This window comes from Schistocerca nitens, chromosome 7, assembly GCF_023898315.1.
Source record: "Schistocerca nitens isolate TAMUIC-IGC-003100 chromosome 7, iqSchNite1.1, whole genome shotgun sequence".
In the NCBI taxonomy this organism is placed as follows: domain Eukaryota; kingdom Metazoa; phylum Arthropoda; class Insecta; order Orthoptera; family Acrididae; genus Schistocerca; species Schistocerca nitens.
The window spans coordinates 340570235-340594598 of NC_064620.1; the positions used below are offsets into that span (position 1 = coordinate 340570235).

At 42.5% G+C, this 24364-nt stretch overlaps 1 non-coding gene across 1 annotated transcript; it reads right to left on the reverse strand.

The window, feature by feature from the left end:
* Nucleotides 1–800: 800 nt before the first annotated feature.
* On the reverse strand, nt 801–875 carry Trnas-uga (transfer RNA serine (anticodon UGA)). Its single transcript has one exon. It is a non-coding gene; the product is annotated as a tRNA-Ser (tRNA).
* Between the last annotated feature and the right edge of the window lie 23489 nt (nt 876–24364).

The following is a 24364-nucleotide window of genomic DNA, read 5'->3' on the forward strand; positions in this document are numbered from 1 at the left end:
CGTTCAAATCGACATAGGTAGTGGTAGGTACGCAGAGATGTGGAAACTTGGAGAGCATAGAGTAGTTTGGTGATGTGAGGTGCATCAAACTAGTTTTGGGAGTGAAGACTACAATGGGAGTGTAACTATTTCTTATCAAATAATGATTCAAGCAGTGACGAACGCAGCACCTGGCTTCACTGGCTAATTTCATGCTGTAAATTTTATGGGACCATTCGGGTTACTCGACCTGCACTCGAATGCTCTCCTACTGAGCTATATAACTTGTTACCTACTTGTCGAACGGGGAAACATCTCATGAGTTATATGATTAATCCGGCAGAACAATTGCGCAGCCTCAGACTCCGGTCCTGATAAAGTCACGGGCGGCAGTGACCGGCAGAATCCCCCGCGGAGCGTTGTTTAAGGTAAAAGTGTGCCGGTTTGCTTGTAAATAGAGCGGCTGTCGGCGCGCCGGGTGAAAGTGTCGGCGCTCGGCGCTGGCGCACAAGGCTGGCTGGTGTCTGGCGGGAAGTGGGCCAAGGACGGGCTAAGGAGCGGGCGGGCCTGGCCAGCAGCGACAAGCCGAGTCGCCCCAGCCGTCCGCGGCCCGGCAGGTGGCGCGCACACTTCTACGCATACGAGGGTCACTACAAAAGAAAAGCACACTATTTTTTTTAAAACCATCCTTTATTCTACATCTTTGAAAGTTTTACAGTGTGTAGATGCATCCTTTAGGAACAATATTTTCATTAGAATGAGATTTTCACTCTGCAGCAGAGTGTGCGCTGATATGAAACTTCCTGGCAGATTAAAACTGTGTGCCGGACCGAGACTCGAACTCGGGACCTTTGCCTTTCACGGGCAAGTGCTCTACCAACTGAGCTACCCAAGCACGACTCACGCCCCGTCCTCACAGCTTTACTGCAAGGTTCGCAGGAGAGCTTCTGTAAAGTTTGGAAGGTAGGAGACGAGGTACTGGCAGAAGTAAAGCTGTGAGGACGGGGCGTGAGTCGTGCTTGGGTAGTTCAGTTGGTAGAGCACTTGCCCGCGAAAGGCAAAGGTCCCGAGTTCGAGTCTCGGTCCGGCACACAGTTTTAATCTGCCAGGAAGTTTCATATCAGCGCACACTCCGCTGCAGAGTGAAATGCCAGGAAGTTTCATATCAGCGCACACTCCGCTGCAGAGTGAAAATCTCATTCTGGAAACATCCCCTACGCTGTGGCTAAGCCATGTCTCCGCAATATCCTTTCTTTCAGGAGTGCCAGTTCTGCAAGGTCGCAGGAGAGCTTCTGTAATGTTGGAAGGTAGGAGACGAGGTACTGGCAGAAGTAAAGCTGTGAGGACGGTGCGTGAGTCGTGCTTGGGTAACTCAGTTGGTAGAGTACTTGCCTGCGAAAGGCAAAGGTACCGAGTTCGAGTCTCGGTCCGGCACACAGTTTTAATCTGCCAGGAAGTTTCATCATTTTCATTAAATGAAGAACAAACCGCCTTCAGTCACAAGTTGCGTTTATTTACTGCACTATGCATTTCGATCCCTGGAGGCTCAACTTCAGGTGCTTTTTAGTGATTTACATCAGCTTGTTTGGTTGTTTGCCTGTTGATATTACATTTTTGTGTTACAACATGGTATATTGTAGATATAAATTTAACAGCTTTAATAATATGAAACTAACTTACAGTTTAACATTGTATGATGTCTGCTTCTGTTGTGCAGTTGGTATACACAATGTACATCTTTAATTTTGCAGTACATTCTGGGATATATACATAGTCTCACACTTTTTCGCACATTGTAGTAGCAGAACGTAAACATGCCAAAGATTCTCGTTCATACAGATGTTCTGCTTCTAAATATAATCGATTTTCTTGTTTCACAGAAGATAATATGATATAGTATTACTAGTACACAGGTATTATTAAAATAATTATTTGGCACTATGTTGTAGGTTATCAGCTGTTTGTACTACTATAGATTTGATTCCTCAGGAAACTTTTCCAGCAGAAGGTGGTGTGGTTTTGATTTTTTTTTTTTTTTTTTTTTCTTGGGTGAATTTGCATGATGGCACTCCATTGATTGCCTCTTCGTCTCTGATGAAAAATGATGGAGCCATGTTTCATCACGTGTCACAATTCTTCCAAGAAATTCATCTCCACCAGCCCGCATCTCGTGGTCGTGCGGTAGCGTTCTCGCTTCCCACGCCCGGGTTCCCGGGTTCGATTCCCGGCGGGGTCAGGGATTTTCTCTGCCTCGTGATGGCTGGGTGTTGTGTGCTGTCCTTAGGTTAGTTAGGTTTAAGTAGTTCTAAGTTCTAGGGGACTTATGACCACAGCAGTTGAGTCCCATAGTGCTCAGAGCCATTTGAACCATCTCCACCATTCTCGTACTGTTCCAAAAGTTCGCTGCATACCGTTTTTCTTGCTTCTTTGTGAGCCACTGTCAACGTCCTGGGAACCCACCTGGCACAAACCTTTTTCAACGCCAACACTTTCAGTATTCTGCAAACACTTCCTTCCCCTATCCCAACGTAGCGTGACAATTCGTTCGCGGTGATGCGTCTGTCAGCAGTCATTCGCTAACTCTCTGCACATTGTCTGGAGTGTTTGCAGTACGAGGCCTGCCAGTGCGAAGACAATCCTCAATATTGCCGTGCCCGCTTTAATCACGTAACCTGCTTGCCCACCCACTAACTGTACTGCGATCGACAGCAGCATCTCCATACACCTTTTTCAACCTCTTGTGGATGTTTCCCACTGTCTCGTTTTCACAGCACAGGAATTCTATGACATCACGTTGCTGTCAAGTGTAGCAGCCATCTTGAAGACATGCTGTGCCGGCGCCACTCACGGGAACAGGTTGAACTAAGTTTGAAAACAAGCGGGAAGGATGTATCTACACACTGTAAAGCTTTCACACATGCTGAATGAAAACTGTGTTTTTACAAAAATAGTGTGAATTTCTTTTGGAGTGACCCTCGTACGTCTAACTACAGACGGTTTGCCCTTAGACGGTAAATGACGTAACTGTATTGAAATCAGCGTCTCTAGCAGCTGATTGATGGCCGTATCCATTTGCAGGCGTCTTCAGGATTACTCTTCTACTTACCTTTATACTAATTGTAGTATTTTTCAGTAAAGGCGTCTTTATTACAGTGCTGAAACCTCGTGCTGCGTTTGGTTTCGCCGACAGATGCGTGAAAGGAAGTAATACAGCGTCCCATAGGTGACTTTCTTTTTAAAAAATGCAACTCATTCTTCCAAATTAAGTCAGTGAATTTACGGGATGAAGCTAAATAGTGACAACATTACCGACCAGTTCCGAATGGCCTTCTACTTCAAAGTTTTTATTTATATCCAAATATTACGAGTTGAATAAGAAGGTTCACTATGCTCTTAATCATACGTCAGCCCCCAGATTTGTTGTTGCTGGCGGTCTTCAGTCCAGCGACTGGTTTGATGCAGCTCTCAACGCTACTCTATCCTGTGCTCCGAGTAACTACTGCAACCTACATCCTTCTGAATTTGCTTACTGTATTCATCTCTTGGCCTCTTTCTACGGTTTTTACCCATCACTCTTCCCTCCAGTACTAAATTGGTGATCTCTTGAAGCCTCAGAATGTGTCCTACCAACCGGCCCTCTTCTAGTCTGGTTGAGCTACAAATTAATCTTCTCTCCGCAATTCTATTCAGTACCTCCTCATTAGTTACGTGATCTACTAATCTAATCTTCAGCATTCTTCTGTAGAACTACATTTCCAAAACTTCTACTCTCTACTTGTCTAGTCTATTTATCGTCCATGTCTCACTTCCATACATGGCTACACTCCACACAAATACTTTCAGGAAAGACTTCCCGACATTTACATATATCCTCGATGTTAACAAATTTCTCTCCTTCAGAAACGCTTTTCTTGCCATTACCAGTCTACATTTCATGTCCTCCCTACTTCGACCGTCATCAGTTTATTTGCTTCCGAAATAGCGAAACTCATCTACTACTTTGTCTCGTTTCCTAACCTCATTCCCTTAGCATCACCTGATTTAATTCGACTACATTCCATTATACTCGTTTTGCTTTTGGTGATGCTCATCTTATATCCTCTTATCAAGACAGTGTCCATTCCGTTCATCTGCTGTTACAAGTCCTTTACTGTCTCTGACAGTATTACAGTGTCATCAGCAAACCTGAAAGTTTTTATTTCTTCTCCTTGGACTTTAATTGCTACCTCAAATTTTTGTTTTGTTTCCTGTACTGCTTGCTCAACATACAGATTGAATAACATCGCTGATGGGCTACAACCCTGTCTCATTGATTTCAGCAGTAAATGAGTAAAACTAACTATCGGCTCCAATTCTCTTAGTGCGTAGCGAGGGAATCTCTACTTTTTGCTCTCCGTTAACTGCCGTAAATGGTATTTCAAACTTTAACACGGCAGAGATAGGGGCGTGCGCGGTCTGTGTCTCTCTCTAGTCTAAGACTAAAACCAAAATCTCGATCATCCGACGGATAGACTTCGTAGACGGGTAACATATTAAACATTATTTTTTATTATTTTGGTATTTTTAGTAAAACTTTTGAATTATAATGGTCAAGTCCTGTGAATCGAAAAATATGTGAAATAAGCAATATTTCTTTGCACAGGTAAAAGTGTCTTCAAATTTAAAAAATTTACAATGATATTTTTCGAGATAAGGTCAATTTAGACTGAAGCTAATGAGTGATATCATTACCGAACAAATAACGCATGGTCTTCAGTTTGAAGGTGTCCATTTGTGTATAAATATCACTCGTTTAATGCTAACACTCATTGTATATCTAACTGCAAAATATGTGCGGAACTTTGTGAAATATTAATTCCATGATTTTTCTCTCCTATCTTCATGGTACTAACATTGTGACTTCTCTTTCAGTAATCTGAATAGCCTTAAAAGTTCTGCCACAGATTAACTATGAAGGAATATTTGTGCCCTTGCCTTGTAAAGGAAAACTTTTCAGGGAAACGATCATACAAAGCAATGCAGCAACCATTTGTTACCGGAAAGTTTTGTTACTCTAGGCTTTTCGTATCGGAAGGAAACTGAAGCCATATGTAGTGCCACGAATTATTTTTATTTTCCTTCGCATTTAGTAAAATGGCTCTGAGCACTATGGGACTCAACTTCTGAGGTCATTAGTCCCCTAGAACTTAGAACTCTTAAACCTAACTAACCTAAGGACATCACACACATCCATGCCCGAGGCAGGATTCGAACCTGCGACCGTAGCAGTCGCGCGGTACCGGACTGAGCGCCTAGAACCGCTAGACCACCGCGGCCGGCCGCATTTAGTACCTAAAGAATAATAAAAAAGGAGGAACCCACTAGTTCAGATCAATAAATAAGAAATGTCATCTGCTTCGAAAAACGAAGTGTAAGGTGCATTTATTCCTACTGTCATTAAACTGACACCATAGATTAAATTGAAAGTTATTTCTTGTTACAACAGAAGAAACATTCACGCGTTTCTTTTCAAGAATCATCTGAAAACAAAATGTATCTAGCTAAAATGATGTTTTGCCTTCCAGCCCTGTGGAAGCTGTAAACCAATGAGGCATAGCATAGCACGAAGGGGGAATTCACTGAAGAATATGTAATTCAGAAGTTCGTAAAAAAAAAGTGCACAGCGTAGGTAGTGTTTAGAAATTCGTTTCGTATTCACTTGTAGAAAATATTATACATGTTACTTAATACAATATGCGATTCAGCCGTTAAAATCATTGCTTGATTTCAGCTATTAATGACAGCTTGTAATGACAGTTAGTAGACCCGTCTTTTTTCCATCCGTCTCGTAACTTAGGTATTGGTTTCAGGGCTCAAAACCACTGTTATAGTCACTGTAAACAAGGTACCCTAAGAATTTATCCATGTAGCATATCCTGTGCGCCTTGCAGGCTCGCTGGCAAATTTTTCGAAGGAAAATTACCCTTTAGAAATCTTGAATTGTAAATAATAATGAAGTTCAGGATTCTGTGCCGATTTCGAAATTAAACCACATTTTATCCATCAAAGCTTGTGATAAGTGTTTTATTTACATGTTATATCACAATCTGGTCTGCTCTGATTTATTAAGAATTTGTGTCACAATGTTATCGACAGAGATAATTTGCTTTGCATTCTAACAAAGTTCTTCGGAAAAGCGTCTGTTAATACACTGTCGCACCAAACGGCGCAGGGCATCAAGTGGAACAGTAACACAAACACATCACTGCCAAAGCCTGATCGCTATCGTCAGGAGTGTCCCAGGAAGTACGATATTACCGCTCTAATTCTCTGTACACATAAACGATCCGACGGATAGGATGAACAGCAATCTGCAACTGCTTGCTGATGAAACTGTCGTCATTGGTTTACTGTAGGAGGACGCAGGATGATTTACACGGAAATAACAACAACACGTCGTCACAGTTTAAGGAGAAAAAGCACGCTTGGAAGATATCAGTCTCAGAAATCACTCCACGAAAAATATTGGCCCATAATTCTGAAAGTGCGCAGTTACGACCTTTTGAATGTACAGCTTTTAAACTTCGCGCGTACCGGCTGTTAGTCATTCCCTCCGCCGCATTGCAGCCGGCTAATACCCGAGCGCGAAGTACTCCACAGCGGAATGAGTAAGCGGTTCGTGTATATAATGTCACAGAACAAAGAACCAATAGTCTTTTGTTTATTGTGTCAAGGTACGCGGGTTCTAACCTTTAGCTGGCGCCACAGATCTCTTTTCTTTGAACACTTTTATGTTGCGATTCACAGATGTGGTGCAAATGAATTAAATGACTGAGTGTGCTATTTAATTATTAGCATCGCTTTTGTGCTATATTCCCTTTGGATTGGAAACTTGACGTCGTTAAAGTGAAGTACATATACGGGAGTTGCTCTATTCTTCAACGTGATTGGCGTGATTAAATTGTAAATCGAAAATCGTTAACTCCATTTCATAATGATTTTTCAGTTGCTTAGAATTATCACTTTTGATTTTCAGGCATATATACATAATATTAAACATGTGTGCGTGTCGCTGACAGGCACCCTTTTCGTGTAAAACAACATGGTCTCGAACATCTGCATCATCCCTTGAATAGGAAGGTTCTGCTTGTCACTCTGCGGCACAGTACTTTGCACTCGGGCATACATCGGCTGCTGTGAACCATAAAAAATTCATTCAGTCATCAGGACCTTAATACTCCCAGGAACATCTGAATAACAATCGTCAAAAACCTTCGAAAGTATTTCAGATTCATTCATTTTCTTCGGTTTTGAATAGGGCCCCTCTCTAAAAACAGGAAGAACACCAAGGCGAAAATATTAACTGTTCGATATATCAAAATGCAAGCAAAATGATAAATGAGCAAAAAGGACATGCAGGGAACGAAAACTTGATACGTTGACTACTGGTGTAAAGACCTAAATAGACGAAGTAGTTAAAACATATTGGGGCAGGTGGCATGTACAGACAGCTTATAGAAAACACGAATTATTTTGAGATCCGTCCGTGAAGGATACTGTGCGAAACGGGATTAAACTTGGGAGCCGTCCGCAGTCTGTTAAATCCGTGGAGAAGGGGAGGGAATCACTTTTTGCCGCCATGCTCACTTTTAGCGTGCAACAGAAGTGCACGAGTTTTATAATAATAATAATTTGTGTATTGACATGACTTTAGCATAATGTTGAAGCAGGTGTAAATTAAGAAGTACAAGGATCATGCAGTTGAGAACTGTATTAGCAGCCAACTGTTACAGCTTTGACAATGTCATAATTTACACAATATATAAAAAAATTGGAGAAAGCCCTCTACAGCTCCCTCTAGTACCATGGAAGTCATTCACTGATGTCTTAACAGATGTCCTATCAACCTGTCCCTTCTCCTTATCAGTGTTTTCCACATATTCCTTTCCTCAGCGATTCTGTGCAGAACCTCCTCATTCCTTACCTTATCAGTCCACCTTATTTTCAATAATCGTCTGTAGCACCACATCTCAGATGCTTCGATTCTCTTCTGTTCCGGTTTTCCCACAGTCCATGTTTCACTACCATACAATGCTATTCTCCAGACGTATATTCTCAGAAATTTCTTCCACAAATTAAGGCTGATATTTGATATTAGTAGACTTCTCTCGGCGAGGAATGCTCTTTTTGCCATTGCTAATCTGCTTTTGATGTCCTCCTTGCTCCGTCCGTCATTGGTTATTTTACTGCCTAGGTAGCAGAATTCCTTAACTTCATCTACTTCGTGACCATCAATCCTGATGCTAAGTTTCTCGCTGTTCTCATTTCTGCTACTTCTCATTACCTTCGTCTTCCTTCGGTTCACTCTCAATCCATAGTCTGTACTCATTAGACTGTTCATTCCGTTCAGCAGATCATGTAATTCTTCTTCACTTTCACTCAGGATAGCAATGTCATCAGCGAATCACATCATTGATATCCTTTCACCTTGTATTTTAATTCCACTCCCGAACCTTTCTTTTACTTTCGTCATTGCTTCCTCGAAGTACAGATTGAAGAGTAGGGGTGAAAGGCTACATCATTGTCTAACACCCTTTTTAATATGAGCACTTCGTTCGTGGACGTCCACTCGTATTATTCCCTCTTGGGTGTTGTACATATTGTATATGACCCGTCTCTCCCTATAGCTTACCCCTACTTTTTTCAGAATTTCGAACATCTTGCACAAGTTTACATTGTCGAATGCTTTTTCCATGTCGACAAACCCTATGAACCTGTCTTGATTTTTCTTTAGTCTTGCTTCCATTATTAACTGCAACGTCAGAATTGCCTCTCTCGTGCATTTACCTTTCCTAAAGCCAAAGTGATCATCATCTAGGGCATCCTCAATTTTCTTTTCCATTCTTTTATATATTATTCTTGTAAGCAGCTTCGATGCATGAGCTGTTAAGCTGATTGTACTATAATTCTTGCACTTGTCAGCTGTTGCCTTCTTCGGAATTGTGTGGATGATGCTTTTCCGAAAGTCAGATGGTATGTCGCCAGACTCATATATTCTGCACACCAGCGTGAATAGTTATTTTGTTGCTACTTCCCCCAACGATTTTAGAAATTCTGATGGAATGTTATCTATCCCTTCTGCCTTATTTGATCGTAAGTCCTCAAAGCTCTTATAAATTCTGATTCTAATACTGGATCCCCTATCTCTTCTAAATCGACTCCTGTTTCTTCTTTTATCACGTCAGACAAATCTCCCCCCTCATAGAGCCTTTCAATGTATTCTTTCCACCTATCCGCTTTCTCCTCTCATTTAATAGTGGAATTCCCTTTGCACTCTTAATCTTATCTCCCTTGCTTTTAATGTCACTGAAGATGGTTTTGTCATTCCTGTATGCTGAGTCTGTCCTTCCGACAATCATATCTTTTTCGATGTCTTCACATTTTTCCTGCAACCATTTCGTCTTAGCTTCCCTGCTCGTCGTATTTATTTCATTCCTTGGCGACATGTATTTCTGTATTTCTAAGTTTCCCGGAACATTTTTGTGCTTCCTCCTTTCATCGATCAATCGAAGTATTTCTTCTGTTACACATCGTTTCTTCGCAGTTACCTTCTTTGTACCTACGTTTTCCTTTCTAATTTCTGTGATGGCTCTTTTTAGAGATTTCATTCCTCTTCAACTGTATTGGCCACTGAGCTATTACCTATTGCTGTATCTATAGCCTTGGAGAACTTCAACCGTATCTCGTCATTCCTTAGTAATTCTGTATCCCACTTCTTTGCGTACTGATTCTTCCTGACTTATGTCTTAAACTTCAGCCTACTCTTCATCACTACTATATTGTGATCTGAGTCCATATCTACTCCTCGGTACACCTTACATTCTACTATGTAATCTAACTGAAATCTTCCCGTATCACCCGGCCTTTTCCAAGTATACCTCCTCCTCTTGTGATTCTTCAACAGAGTATTCTCTATTACTAGCTAAAATTTGTTACAGAACTCAATTAGACTTTCTCCTCTCTCACTCCTAGTCCCAAGCCCATATTCTCCTGTAACCTTTTCTTCCACTCCTTCTCCTACAACTGCATTCCAGTCCCCCGTGACTATTAGATTTTCTTCCCCCTTTACATACTGTATTACCCTTTCAATATCCTCATACACTTTCTCTATCTCTTCATCTTCAGCTTGCGACGTCGACATGTATACCTGAACTATCTTTGTCGGTGTTGGTTTGCTGTCGATTCTGATAAGAACGACCTTCCGCAGAACTGTTCACAGTAACACACTCTCTGCCCTACCTTCCTATTCATAATGAATCCTACTCCCATTATATCATTTTCTGCTGCTGTTGATATTACTCTATACTCTTCTGACCAGAAATTCTTGTCTTCTTCCACTTCACTTCATATCTAGATTGAGCCTTTGCATTTCCCTTTTCAGATTTTCTAGTTCAAGCTTCTGACATTCCACGCAACGACTCGTAGAACGTCATCCTTTCGTTGATTGTTTAATCCTTTTCTTATGGTAACCTCCCCCTTCGCAGTCCCCTCTCAGAGATCCGAATGGGGTATTATACCGGAATCTTTTGCCAATGGAGAGGTCATCATGACACTTCTTCAATTACAGGCCACATGTCCTGTGGATACACGTTACGTGTCTTTAATGCAGTGGCTTCCATTGCCTTCTGCATCCTCATGCCGTTGATCATTGCTGATTCTTCCTCCTTTAAGGGCAATTTCCCACCCGAAGGACAAGAGAGTGGCCTGAACCTCTGTCCGCTCCTCTGCCCTCTTTGATAAGGCTGTTGGCAGAATGAAGGTTCGATCGCCAGTGCTGATTATTAATCAAAATTTAAGCAGCGTCGGGACTCGAACCCGGGGCGAAGTCGTTTCGATTATGACTCAAAGACGCTACCCCCCTTTTTTTTATTGTTCTCATTTTGTTCGTTGCATTTGTTCGATGCGGATGTCCCATGTCACCCGTTCAAGTTCAGTGTTGAGCCGTTTTTTATTACAGGGGGCAGCTAACCCTCTGACCGAACACGCTGAGCTACCGTGCCGGCCCCCTAGACCACAGGTGCGTGTTAGACACGCATTTCACAAAACATTTGACTAGTTTGTTGTCCAAGTTTCATTTTTTTTGTATTCAGGTTTGTTCAGAAAGAATTAAATATAATATATTTAAATGTCCATCAGTAGTCTATTATTGTTATGAGTATATAGAGCAAGAGCAACCAGAGAACTTTCAATTTAATCTGTATTTTGACGTTTATTTTAGTTTGTCAACATGAGAGACAGAATTCCGTAATTTCTACAACAATATAACCTTTTGTGCCTAAAGTGGCTGGGCCTTGAAGAGATTAACTTTTTGACACTTCATTTAGATAGCTAACAGCAGCTTCTCCTAAACTATTTAAATTTTTCCTCAAATGACTAAGTAATTTTTCTTAATTGCATTGATTACTTTCAAGCAGTTGCATATTGCTTTTGCAAAACTAGGCCTCTAGCGTGTCAATATGGTACCCCATTTGTCTATTTCCCACTCTGTTTGGGTATGAAAATTAGGACAAAAACCAAGTGTCTAATTTCTAGGGAGTCTTTTTTTCGCTCTCCCAAAAATGTGCGCTCACCATTATCGGCACGTATGTTAAAATATAATCGCTTCTACTAAAAGGTTGTTTTGACGGAGGGTCATGACCCGCATTACTCCCCCCTCCCCTCATACAAACAGACTTAGATCCACGCCTTATTCTACCTATTAATGGGTGGTCGTTTGACGGAAACAGAGATGCAACAGACCACTGGCGCTTTAGGTGTAAAATAAGGGGACGTGGATGACAAGATTACGTAGGGGGCTGCGAGAGACTGTAAGTTAAGACCGGGCCTGGCAGAGAGACAAGTCGGCTCTTCCAGTCGACCACAACAACGAAACTGTGTCGAGGCCCCTTGCGTGTTGACGCCGGTAAACCTGTTTACCGCCGCTCGGGTGGAGTAAATAACGTTTCAGGTAAATGAAAGCTGACTCATAACAGGAGTACCATGGGAGGGAACGGAGTAGTGTGAGAACATACTGTCAGAATATCAACGGCCACTTTCTTGTTCTCATTGATAGATCCACCCTGGGTTACGTGAATATAAATGGTCACTTTCTTGCGCTCATTGATAGCCATCCCTGGGTTACGTAACTACACACCATGTCACTCTTAAAGGAGAAAGCTCTTCAGACATAAAAGTAGTGCCGGCCAGTGTGGCCGAGCGGTTCTAGGCGCTTCAGTCTGGAAACGCGCGACCGCTACGGTCGCAGGTTCGAATCCTGCCTCGGGCATGGATGTCTGTGATGTCCTTAGGTTGGTTAGGTTTATGTAGTTCTAAGTTCTTGAATGCAGGATATAAGATGAACAGCAACAAAAGCAAAACGAGGATAATGGAATGTAGTCGAATTAAGTCGGGTGATGCTGAGGGAATTAGGTTAGGAAACGAGGTACGTAATGTAGTAAAGGAGTTTTGGCATTTGGGGAGCAAAATAACTGATGATGGTCGAAGTAGAGAGGATATAAAAAGTAGACTGGAAATGTCAAGGAAAGCGTTTCTGAAGAAGAAAAATTTGTTAACATCGAGTATAGATTTAAGTTTCTGGAAGTCGTTTCGGAAAGTATTTGTATGGAGTGTGGTCATGTATGGAAGTGAAACGTGGACGATAAATAGTTTGGACAAGAAGAGAATAGAAGCTTTCGAAATGTGGTGCTACAGAAGAATGCTGAAGATTAGATGGGTAGATGACGTAAGACATGTTCTGAGGCATCAAGGGATCACAAATTTAGCATTGGAGGGCAGCGTGGAGGGTAAAAATTGTAGAGGGAGACCAAGAGATGAATACACTAAGCAGATTCAAAAGGATGTAGGTGGCAGTAAGTACTGGGAGATGAAGAAGCTTGCACAGGATAGAGTAGCATGGAGAGCTGCATCAAACGAGTCTCAGGACTGAAGACCACAACAAGAACAACAAGTTCTAGGGGACTGATGACCTCAGATGTTAAGTCCCATAGTGCTCAGAGCCATTTGAACCATAAAAGTAGTGTTACAGGACCATTTCTAGTCACAATATACGCTGTTTAGCCACATTAATATGATCACCGGTCAAAAAAAACCCGAATAACCGCCTTTTGCATCACGAACTGGTGGGATACGTGCAGGAAGAGAGTCGGTGCGGTTCTGGAAGCTACCGACAGGGATGTGGAGCCATGTTGACTCCAGTGTCGTGGCCAACTGCGCTAGGTTCCCGGTTGATGATCCATTGCGCAAACAGCCCGATCGAGGTGGTGCCAGAGAATATTGACGGGACCTAGATACGACGAGTTTGGTGGCCAGGGAAGTCCGATAAACTCATTTTGGTGTTCTCCGAACCACGCACGTATACGGCGAACTGTGTGACCAGTTGCATTGTCCTGCTTGTATGTGCCATCGAAACGAGGAGAAACAGACTGCAAGTAGCGGTGGAAATGTTCCCCATGAATAGATGCACGAAAACATTTCCCAGAACATAACTCTCCCTCCTCCGGCCTGGACACTTCCGAGGATTGTTGCAGGGCCGTACACGCTAAGGCCCTCTGTCCGATGAGGCATGAAACATGACTCATCTGAGAAGGCCACCTGTCGCCAATCAGTGGACGTCCAGTTGCGGTACCGGCGTGCAAATTCAGCCTTCGCCGCCGATGAGCTGCAGTCAGGATGGGTGCGTGAGCCAAGCGCTTGCGCGGAGTCCCCTAAGCAGCAACGTTCAAATTGGTTCAAATGGCTCTAAGCACTATGGGACTTAACATCTGAGATCATAAGTCCCCTAGACTTACAACTACTTAAACCTAATTAACCTAAGGATATCACACACCTCATGCCCGAGGCGGGATTCGAACCTGTGACCATGGCAACAGCGCGGTTCCGGACTGAAGCGCCTAGAACCACTCGGCCATAGCGGCCGGCTCAGCAACGTTCGATGAATGATCATTGATGAAAATGGTAATGGCTCTGAGCACTATGGGACTTAACATCTGAGGTCAAAAGTTCCCTAGACTTAGAATTACTTAAACTTGACTAACCTAAGGACATCACACACATCCAAGCCAAAGGCAGGATTCGAAACTGCGTACGTAGCGGTCTCACGGTTTCAAGACTGAAGCGCCTAGAACCGCTCGGGCACTGCGGCCGGCGGTCATTGAGGAAACACTGTTGGTAGCCTCTTGGTTCATCTGGGCGGTTAGTTGCTCGACCGTTGTACGTCTCTGCCCGTACACATCACCACAGCCGTCGTTCACCTCTGTCACCTACAACTCGTGGTACACTATAGTTGCCTCGGCGCCGGTTTTGGATAGTGGCGTTTTGCCATGGAAGATGTACTTTAACCATAGTGGCACACTAATAGTTTACGAACTTCGCCGTTTGGGAAATGTTTCCACCCTTGGCCCGAAAGCCAATTATTATGCACTTTCGGACGTCAGAAAAATCGCTCCGTTTCCGCAATACGACAACGAGTGCGCTATATACCGATATATATATATATATATATATATATATATATATATATATATATATATATATAATGGTTTGGGCCACTCGACGCCCACACCGACGTGGTGACCAAACCAAAATTTGAACTGTAACCTCCGTATAACATGTTAGTTTTCAAATCAGTCACAGGATGCGGGCTGTGATGTTGTCCATGCGTCTGGATAGGATTACTCAGTGACATGGTCCATCAGGAGACAGCTAGTGGACGAAAGCGGCGGACGGGTAGCGGTTTGTAAGGGCAGAGAGAGAAAAAAGTGCCAAGGCAAGCGCCAAGGGAAAAGAAAGCTCTGCGACAGTAGGGCGGGTAGTAAGAGCAGTAGCGGCTTGCTAGCTCCGACAGTGCATGCAAGGTGTGGTTATGTTAGTGCGAGGTATCTGCATCGTTACCTTTGTCGTTGCGGGTGCTCGTTGTAGGGCCTGCTGCAGCTGCTGCGTCCCTGTAACAGTTCGAGGTCGTTATGCATTAGTGGACGATCGGCCATAGATCAGCTCACAGTGTAAGGTGTGCGTGTGGCTGTTTTGCGTATTGTGTACAGTACGGCTTCCCTGCGATTGCCTGTTTTTCGGCGGGTCGAGCATCTGGGGTTGCCAGTAGTACCTGACAAGGGAACCTCCCCATCGCACCCCCCTCAGATTTAGTTATAAGTTGGCACAGTGGATAGGCCTTGAAAAACTGAACACAGAGCAATCGAGAAAACAGGAAGAAGTTGTGTGGAACTGTGAAAAAATAAGCAAAATATACAAACTGAGTAGTCCACGTGCAAGACATGCAACATCGAGGAGAGTGTGTGCTCAGGAGCGCCGTGGTCCCGTGGTTAGCGTGAGCGGTTGAGGAGCGAGAGGTTTTATGGATTCCCCACTGCTCATGCTGCCACCTACCATCTGTGAGTGGTTTCTGCAGGTTGACGTCGAACATAGGTAGTGGTCACATTTATGTGACAGGATCGCCTATATGAATAGCCTAGTGGATAACCTCGGGATTTCCATGAGGCTTTTAGGGGATGATGCTGTTATCAGGAAAGTCGTAATGTTAGAAAATTGTAAAGAATTTGTGGAAGACCCGCAGAGGATCGACGATTGGTGCAAGTATTTTCAGTCAACACGAACATATGTAGAGTATTGCGAATAAATAGACAGAATATCCACCATTGTATGATTATACGATTGCGGAACAGTCACATCCATTAAGCATCTGAGAGTGTGTGTACGAAGCGATTTATACAGGAACGATAACAGATAAGGCAGATACGTGACTGAGATTCATTGGAAGAATCTCCAGAGAGTGTAGTCCGTCCACGAAGGAAGTAGCTTAAAAACCCACGTTCGACCAGTACTTGAATATAGCTCGTCAGTCTGGGTTCCGCACAGTAAAGCATTGATACAGGAAATAAAGCAGGGTCAAAGAAGAACAGCGCGTTTCGACACAGATTCATTTAGTTAACGCGGAAATGTCACGTAGATGCGCAGCCAACTTCAGCAGCAGACGCTGAAAGAGAAGCGTTCTACATCACGCTGTGGTTCAGTTAAAATTCCGGAACGTACGTTCCTAGAGTAGTCAGCTATTTTTTATTCCTTTAGATGTATTTAGCAAAACACCACGAAGGTAAGATTAGAGGTAGTCGAGCTCACAGGGAAGCTTAGAAACAGCCGTTCTTTCCGTGGACCATTCGAAACTGAAACACGAAACGGGGTTGTGGCAATGTTACACAAATTACACACCATAATGTGGCTTGCGGGGTACAGGTGCAGATGAAGATACCCTGGATTATTTCGTCTCCATCGTTTTATCTGTCTCTCTCACCGTGCGAGAACCATTGTACAAAGCTATATCAAGTGTTCACGTGCATTTTGAATGTGGGCTATGGACACACACAATGAAATGACGCTATTGTGATCCACAGTTTATCAGAGAGCCGGTCGCGGTGGCCGAGCGGTTGTAGGCGCTTCAGTCCGGAACCGTACGACTGCTACGGTCGCAGGTTCGGTTCCTGCCTCGGGCATGGATGTGTGTGATGTCCTTAGGTTAGTTAGGTATAAGTATCTCTAAGTCTAGGGGACTGATGACCTCAGATGTTAAGTCCAATAGTGCTCAGAGCCATTTGAGCCATTTTTGATTATCAGAGAAACAACCGTCCTCAGTTGATAGCACAGCTTGGAAGCTCACATATGCGGAGCTCTCATGCTTGTCACGCATCCCATGGTCGATTCTTATTTATTTTTTATTTTCATTTTTTTATTTTACGCGTCTAGTTCCTTAGGACCAAATTGAGGAGCAAATCTCGAAGGTCATGGAACATGTCAGTACATGAAATAATAACATAAAAGTAATAACAAAGTAAATAAATTTTTATGAACAAAAAAAGACAAGCCGTAAGTTTATGTAAACGCAATCAGCAACATAACACAGTAATCAGCTTAATTTTTCAAGGATCTCCTCGACAGAATAGGAGTGACCCATGAGGAAACTCTTCAGTTTCGATTTAAAAGCGCGTGGATTACTTCTAGGATTTTTGATTTGTTGTGATAGCTTACTGAAAATGGACGCAGCAGTATACTGTAAGCCTTTCTGCACAAGAGTCAGGAAGTACGATCCAAATGCAGACTGGATTTTTACCTAGTATTAACTAACTGCTAATTCTTGGGAATCAGCTGATATTGTTTACAAGAAAGGACAGTAAGGAATATATATATATTGAGAGGCCAATGTCACAATACCCAGACTGTTGAGCAGGGAACGACAAGAGGTTGGCGAACTTACGCCACTTATTGCCTGAACTGCCCGTTTCTGAGCCATAATATCCTTTTAGAATGAGAAGAGTTACCCCAAAATATAATACCGTATGTCATAAGAGAATGAAAATAAGCAAAGTAGACTACTTTTTGTGTCGAACTATCACTTACTTCAGATGCCATTCGAATAGTAAAAATGGCAGCATTAAGTCTTTGAACAAGATCCTGAACGTGGGCTTTCCACGACAGTTCTGTCTATCTGAACACCTATAAATTGAACTGTTCAGTTTCACTAATCATATGCCCATTCCGTGAAATTAAAACGACGGTTTTTATTGAATTGTGCGTTAGAAACTGTAAAAACTGAGTCTTACTATGATTTAGCGTCAATTTATTTTCTACAAGCCATGAACTTACGTCATGAATAGAACTATCTGAAACAGTGCTAATATTGCACGCGACATCCTTTACTACCAAGCTAGTGCCATCAGCAAACAAAAATATTTTAGAATCACTTGTAATGCTAGAGCGCGATGGATCATAGCCTGCACAAAGCATCCGACATGGTTAGCAGCCCGTGAGATACCGGCAAGTCGATGCCTTCCTGGGCTCTTCCAAATATACATGGTTTCAAGCGCGCGCAATTTGATTTTTCTTTAAAGAAACCGCTATTTGTTAATCGATTTTAATTACATTTCCTACAGGGCTCTCTTCTTCAGATCTAAGTGAGACATTTGTGAAAGCGCCTCATCCTGAGTTCGAATCATGGATTGAGCACCATTTTCGATATTTAGCTTTTTTAGCGATTCTTTCTCTTGGCTGCTGACAAAGCATCATCTTTTGCTGGTTCTATTCAGCTTTGGGAAGAAGAGAAGGCAGCGTAAGTAAAGTCCGGTGAACACTGAGGCTAAGGTATCATAACTAGCTTTTTATGGGTAAAACAAAGCTCCTGATCAAGTAGTCAGTTGTGTTACAAATGCCCGCTTTCACTGAATTGTTTTGCCACAAACGCGGGCGTTTTCTTCGGGTTACTTCGCGTAAGCAGCGTAAAACTTCCAGGAAGTAGTTATAGACGTAATAACAGAAACTCGCGGTATTTTGTGCCGTTGGAACTGTAGAACACAGTGAGTAGGTACTTTACATTCGACCGAATTGAAACTTTTGACCCTGTCTTGGCTCTTCATAGCAAGCTTGTTGGGACGACTGGGTGTCAGTTTCAACCTCAACACAAAGATCAGTGTTTCATCATCAATTAGTGAGTCGTCTGAGGAGATGTGAAGTATCTTAAATTCATTCAGCATCATCATCCATCATCATCATCATCATCATTTAAGACTGATTATGCCTTTCAGCGTTCAGTCTGGAGCATAGTCCCCCTTATAAAATTCCTCCATGATCCCGTATTCAGTGCTAACATCGGTGCCTCTTCTGATGTTAAACCTATTACTTCAAAATCATTCTTAACCGAATCCAGGTACCTTCTCCTTGGTCTGCCCCGACTACTCCTACCCTCTACTGCTGAACCCATGAGTCTCTTGGGTAACCTTTCTTCTCCCATGCGTGTAACATGACCCCACCATCTAAGCCTGTTCGCCCCGACTGCTACATCTATAGAGTTCATTCCCAGTTTTTCTTTGATTTCCTCATTGTGGACATCCTCCTGCCATTGTTCCATCTACTAGTACCTGCAATCATCCTAGCTACTTTCACATCCGTAACCTCAACCTTGTTGATAAGGTAACTTGAATCCACCCAGCTTTCGCTCCCATACAACAAAGTTGGTCGAAAGATTGAACGGTGCACAGATAACTTAGTCTTGGTACTGATTTCCTTCTTGCAGAAGAGAGTAGATCGTAGCTGAGCGCTCACTGCATTAGCTTTGCTACACCTCGCTTTCAGTTCTTTCACTATGTTGCCATCCTGTGAGAATATGCATCCTAAGTACTTGAAACCGTCCACCTGCTCTAACTTTGTTCCTCCTATTTGGCACTCAATCCGTTTATATTTCTTTCCCACTGACATTACTTTCGTTTTGGAGATGCTAATCTTCATACCACAGTCCTTACATTTCTGATCTAGCTCTGAAATATTACTTTGCAAACTTTCAATCGAATCTGCCATAACAACTAAGTCATACGCATATGCGAGACTGCTTATTTTGTGTTCACATATCTTAATCTCACCCAGCCAGTCTATTGTTTTCAACATATGATCCATAAATAATATGAACAACAGTGGAGACAGGTTGCAGCCTTGTCTTACCCCTGAAACTACTCTGAACCATGAACTCAATTTACCGTCAACTCTAACTGCTGCCTGATTATCCATGTAAAGACCTTTAATTGCTTGCAAAAGTTTGCCTCCTATTCCATAATCTCGTAGAACAGACAATAACTTCCTCCTAGGAACCCGGTCATATGCCTTTTCTTGATCTATAAAGCATAGATACAATTCCCCGTTCCACTCATAACACTTCTCCATTATTTGCCGTTAGCTAAAGATCTGGTCCTGACAACCTCTAAGAGGCCTAAACCCACACTGATTTTCATCCAATTGGTCTTCAACTAATACTCGCACTTTCCTTTTAACAATACCTGAGAAGATTTTACCCACAACGCTGATTAAAGAGATACCTCTGTAGTTGTTACAATCTTTTCTGTTTCCATGTTTAAAGATCGGTGTGATTACTGCTTTTGTCCAGTCTGATGGAACCTGTCCCGACTCCCAGGCCATTTCAATTATCCTGTGTAGCCATTTAAGACCTGACATTCGACTGTATTTGATGAGTTCCGACCTAATTTCATCCACCCCAGCTGCTTTATTGCACTGCGATCTATTGACCATTTTCTCCACTTCCTCAAATGTGATTCTATTTCCATCATCATTCCTATCCCATTGTACCTCGAAATCTGAAACATTACTGATCGTATTTTCACCTACATTGAGCAATTCTTCAAAATATTCCCTCCATCTGCCCAAGGCATCCACAGGATTCACCAGCTGTTTTCCTGACCTGTCCAAAATACTTGTCATTTCCCTTTCGAAGATTGCTAATTACACTCCAGAATGGTTTTCCAGCAGCTTGACCCATAGTCTCCAACCTGTTTCCAAAGTCTTCCCAAGATTTCTTCTTGGGTGCTGCAATTATCTGTTTGGCTTTGTTTCTTTCTTCAACATAACTTTCTCTGTCTACCTGAGTTCTAGTATGTAGCCATTTTTGACACGCCTTCTTTTTCCTTTTACAGGCTGCCTTGACTGTGTCATTCCACCAAGCTGTTTGCTTCATCCTACTTTTACACAATACTGTTCCAAGACATTCTTTAGCCACTTCTAGTACTGTGTTCCCTGTACCTTGTCCATTCCTTTTCCAATGACTGTAATTGACCACATTCAACTAACTGGTGCCTTTCTGAGATCGCTGTTATGTACTTGTGCCTGATTTCCTTATCCTGAAGTTTCTCCACTCTTATCCTCCTACATATGGACCTGACCTCCTGCACTTTCGGCCTCACAATCCCAATTTCACTGCAGATTAAATAATGATCAGTGTCATCAAAGAATCCCCTGAATACACGTGTGTTCCTAACAGCCTTCCTGAATTCCTGATCTGTTATTATATAGTCAATGACAGATCTGGTTCCCCTGCCTTCCCAAGTATACCGGTGAATGTTCTTATGTTTAAAAAGGGAGTTTGTGATTACTAAGCCCATACTGGCACAGAAATCCTAGAGTTGTTTCCCGTTCCTGTTGGCCTCCATATCCTCTCCAAATTTACCCATAACCTTTTCATACCCTTCTGTTCGATTTCCAATCCTGGCGTTAAAATCACCCATGAGCAGAACACTGTCCTTGTCCTTTACTCTAACAACTACATCACTGAGTGCCTCATAAAAGCTATCCATCTTTTCTTGATCTGTCCCTTCACAATGCGAATATACTGACACAATCATAATTTTCTTGCTAGGCACTGTCAAATCTATCCATATCAGTCGTTCGTTTGCATACCTTATTGCAACTACGCTGGGTTCCATTTCTTTCCTGATGTAAAGCCCTACACCCCATTGTGCTATTCCTGCTTTGACTCATGACAGGTAGACCTTGTATTCTTCCACTTCCTCTTCTTTCTCACCCCTTACCCGAATGTCACTAACAGCTAAAACGTCCAGCCCCATCTTACTTGTAGCCTCTGCCAGCTCTACCTTCTTCCCAGAGTAGCCCCCATTGATATTAATAGCTCCCCATCTCATTAACATTTGTTTGCCAAGTCGTATCTTAGGAGTCCCTGGTTTGTCAGTTAGAGGTGGGACTCCGTCACCTCCAAAGGTCCGAGGCATTTTGCTCTGATTATTGCCAGCATCATATTTAAAGTACCAGGGAAACAGGTTGCTAGCCTTACTTGCCCCGAGTCCCATTGGGTTTTACCCCTAACGGCTGAGGGACTAACCGGGGGATTTGGTAGTCTTTGCCGTATGAGCACAAAGGTGACCACGACTCAGAATATGTCCGAGATGCCCATCCTTATTCCGAAGTAACTGGTATCCCGACTGTCGGGACCACTTACTTGGCCACTCATACGTTGCCCGTGGTTCATGAACTAGGACAGGAACCCACACCATGAACCACACACTCAGCAACTCATGAGAATTTGTATTAAAGGTCATGTTCTGCCACAATCGCTCGTGCTCTTCCAGAAATACGCAGAGTGCTTGTTTATCGTTTCTCTTCGGAGAAGTCAACATCCCTTTGTTGAATGAAGCGGAAAACTCTAATAATCGGAGAAAGCAGCCATTCGCTATCAGCGGGAGTGTAATTGTTGTTCTCCGACACCTAGTGGTGTGTTCGCTCTGGGCGCGACGCCGCTCGTGTCTCCTATCTCGAACCTGTGACCTGTAGGATCAAGGAATTGCTTTCGATCTATTAGCCCTTGGATTCATTGAAACAGCGAGCTTCTCGAGCACTTTGTGACTGTCCGGCGTCACGTGCCTACGTAAACGGCATTCAGCTCACACTCCTATGGCACATGAACACTGGAAAGAGTGTCATTTGTTCACATATGATACACTCTTAGGAACAACTACATCCGCACATCCACAACGTTAATAAGATACTTGAATAAATAGCATGTTTTTTGTCTGGAGTAGTAACTTGTGTGCGTGTGCGTGCGCGCGTCTTCAGGAACATTTCTTATTTATTTATTTTTAGAGGTGGTTGTTGTGGTTTTGATTTGATATCGCTCTTCACATTAGATATCGTGTGCAGGTCTCTTCATCTCTGCGTAATTACAACAAGTTACATCCATTTTAACCAGCTTACAGTAGTCAAGTCTTCGTCTCCCCCTACAATTTTTACCAACCACGTTTAGCTCCATAACAAGTTGACAATTCCTTAATATGTAAGAATGTGTCGTATCAAATGATCCCAAGTTATTCGATTTACCCATCTAATCTTCCAGCATTCTTCTGTAGTACCATATTTCAAAAGCTTCTGCTCTCTTCTTGCCTGAAATATTTACCGCCCACGTTTCTCTTCTGTACAAGGAGATTCACAGTCTACGTTTTACATCCTCTCTACTTCGGCCATCGTTAGTTACTTTGCTGTCCAAAAACTCCGTCTACTACCGTTATTCTCATTTTCTAATCGAGTTCCTTCAGCATCGCCCGATTGAATTCGACTGCATTCCATTACCTTTGCTTTATGTTAGTTGATGTTAAATTTTATAACCTCTTTCCAAGATACTATCCGTTCCGATCGACTTCTCTTCCAAGTCCTTTGCCGTCTGTGCCAGAATTACAGTTCGTTGGCAAACATCAATAATTGTGAGGGGTTGGCGTCTACATCTCCGATGTCATCTTTATTTACTTTCTTTCCTTTTTCTACAATACTAACAAAACTCTCTTGAGCAAGGAATGAAATGCAGTAAAATAAGGGTGTTAATGTTGGTTAGCCTCGTACAAACTGTAGTGTCTTTCAAAAACACCTAGTGTGGCAGGACGAGTCGTCGCTGTTATTGAGGAACGTCGCTGTTATTGAGGAACTTGCTAAGGACACATCAACTAGCTCTCGTCACAGGTTTAAGCAGTCGTTCATGTTTGTTGGCATTGTCAACGCTGGGGACAAGCAGTTGTCGTAATTTTTATATTAAGAATCGAAAATCCTAGGAATCAATATCGCAAATAAATTCTAATTTTGATTGTTAGTTTTAGTTACACATGAGCCATTCTCAGGTCATAAAAGCATTATTGATTAATGTATAGACCATAACGGCTCAACACATCATTAAAATCATTTTTTTAAAATGACAAAATCCATACAGAACGTATAGCTGAAATAATTTTAAATCGTTCATAACCAATCAGGTAGAACGAAGGTCATAAAACTAAAGCGTTATGCTGTTAATAGTTGGTAATCGACATAATTTAATCCGTATTTGTATTATCACATGATCACATGATCATCTCTGCTATGCGATAATACAAATACTGATGTATGGATGTTGCCATTTTAAAGATATGTTGAACCGCTATGGCAATTATACTAATCAAGAATATTATTTGGCCTGAAAATGTTCCGGCTGTAGCTGAACTAGTAATCAAAATAAAAATTTATTTGCGGCCTTGACTTTGAGGGTTTTCGACCCTTAATATAAAAACCAAACAGTTGACTAGTGGAACTATGACAGAATAATGTTGGCGACACAAATGCATATACTCTCAACAATACTTTATTAATAAAATATACACACAACGTATCTTTAGTGTGATGATGCGTGGCAGTATTATTAAAGTTCTGAACACTGGCCTGTTCCTGAATAAAGTGAACAGTGGATTAAAGTAGTAGATTGTCCAGTCTGGCTCTGCTGGAAGGGACAGGAAATAAGTCGTGGTCGTGTTGATACGTTCATTGTACCGCTCGGAGGATACTGCGGCACTGGTGATGCCGTACTGAGCAGACCTGTGCATCCACTTACACTACGTGATCAAAAGTATCCGGACAACCCCCAACAACATACGTTTTTCACATTAGGTGCATTGTGCTGCCACCTACTGCCAGGTAATCCATGTCAGCGACATCAGTGGTCATTAGACATCGCGAGAGAGCAGAATGGGAAGCTCCG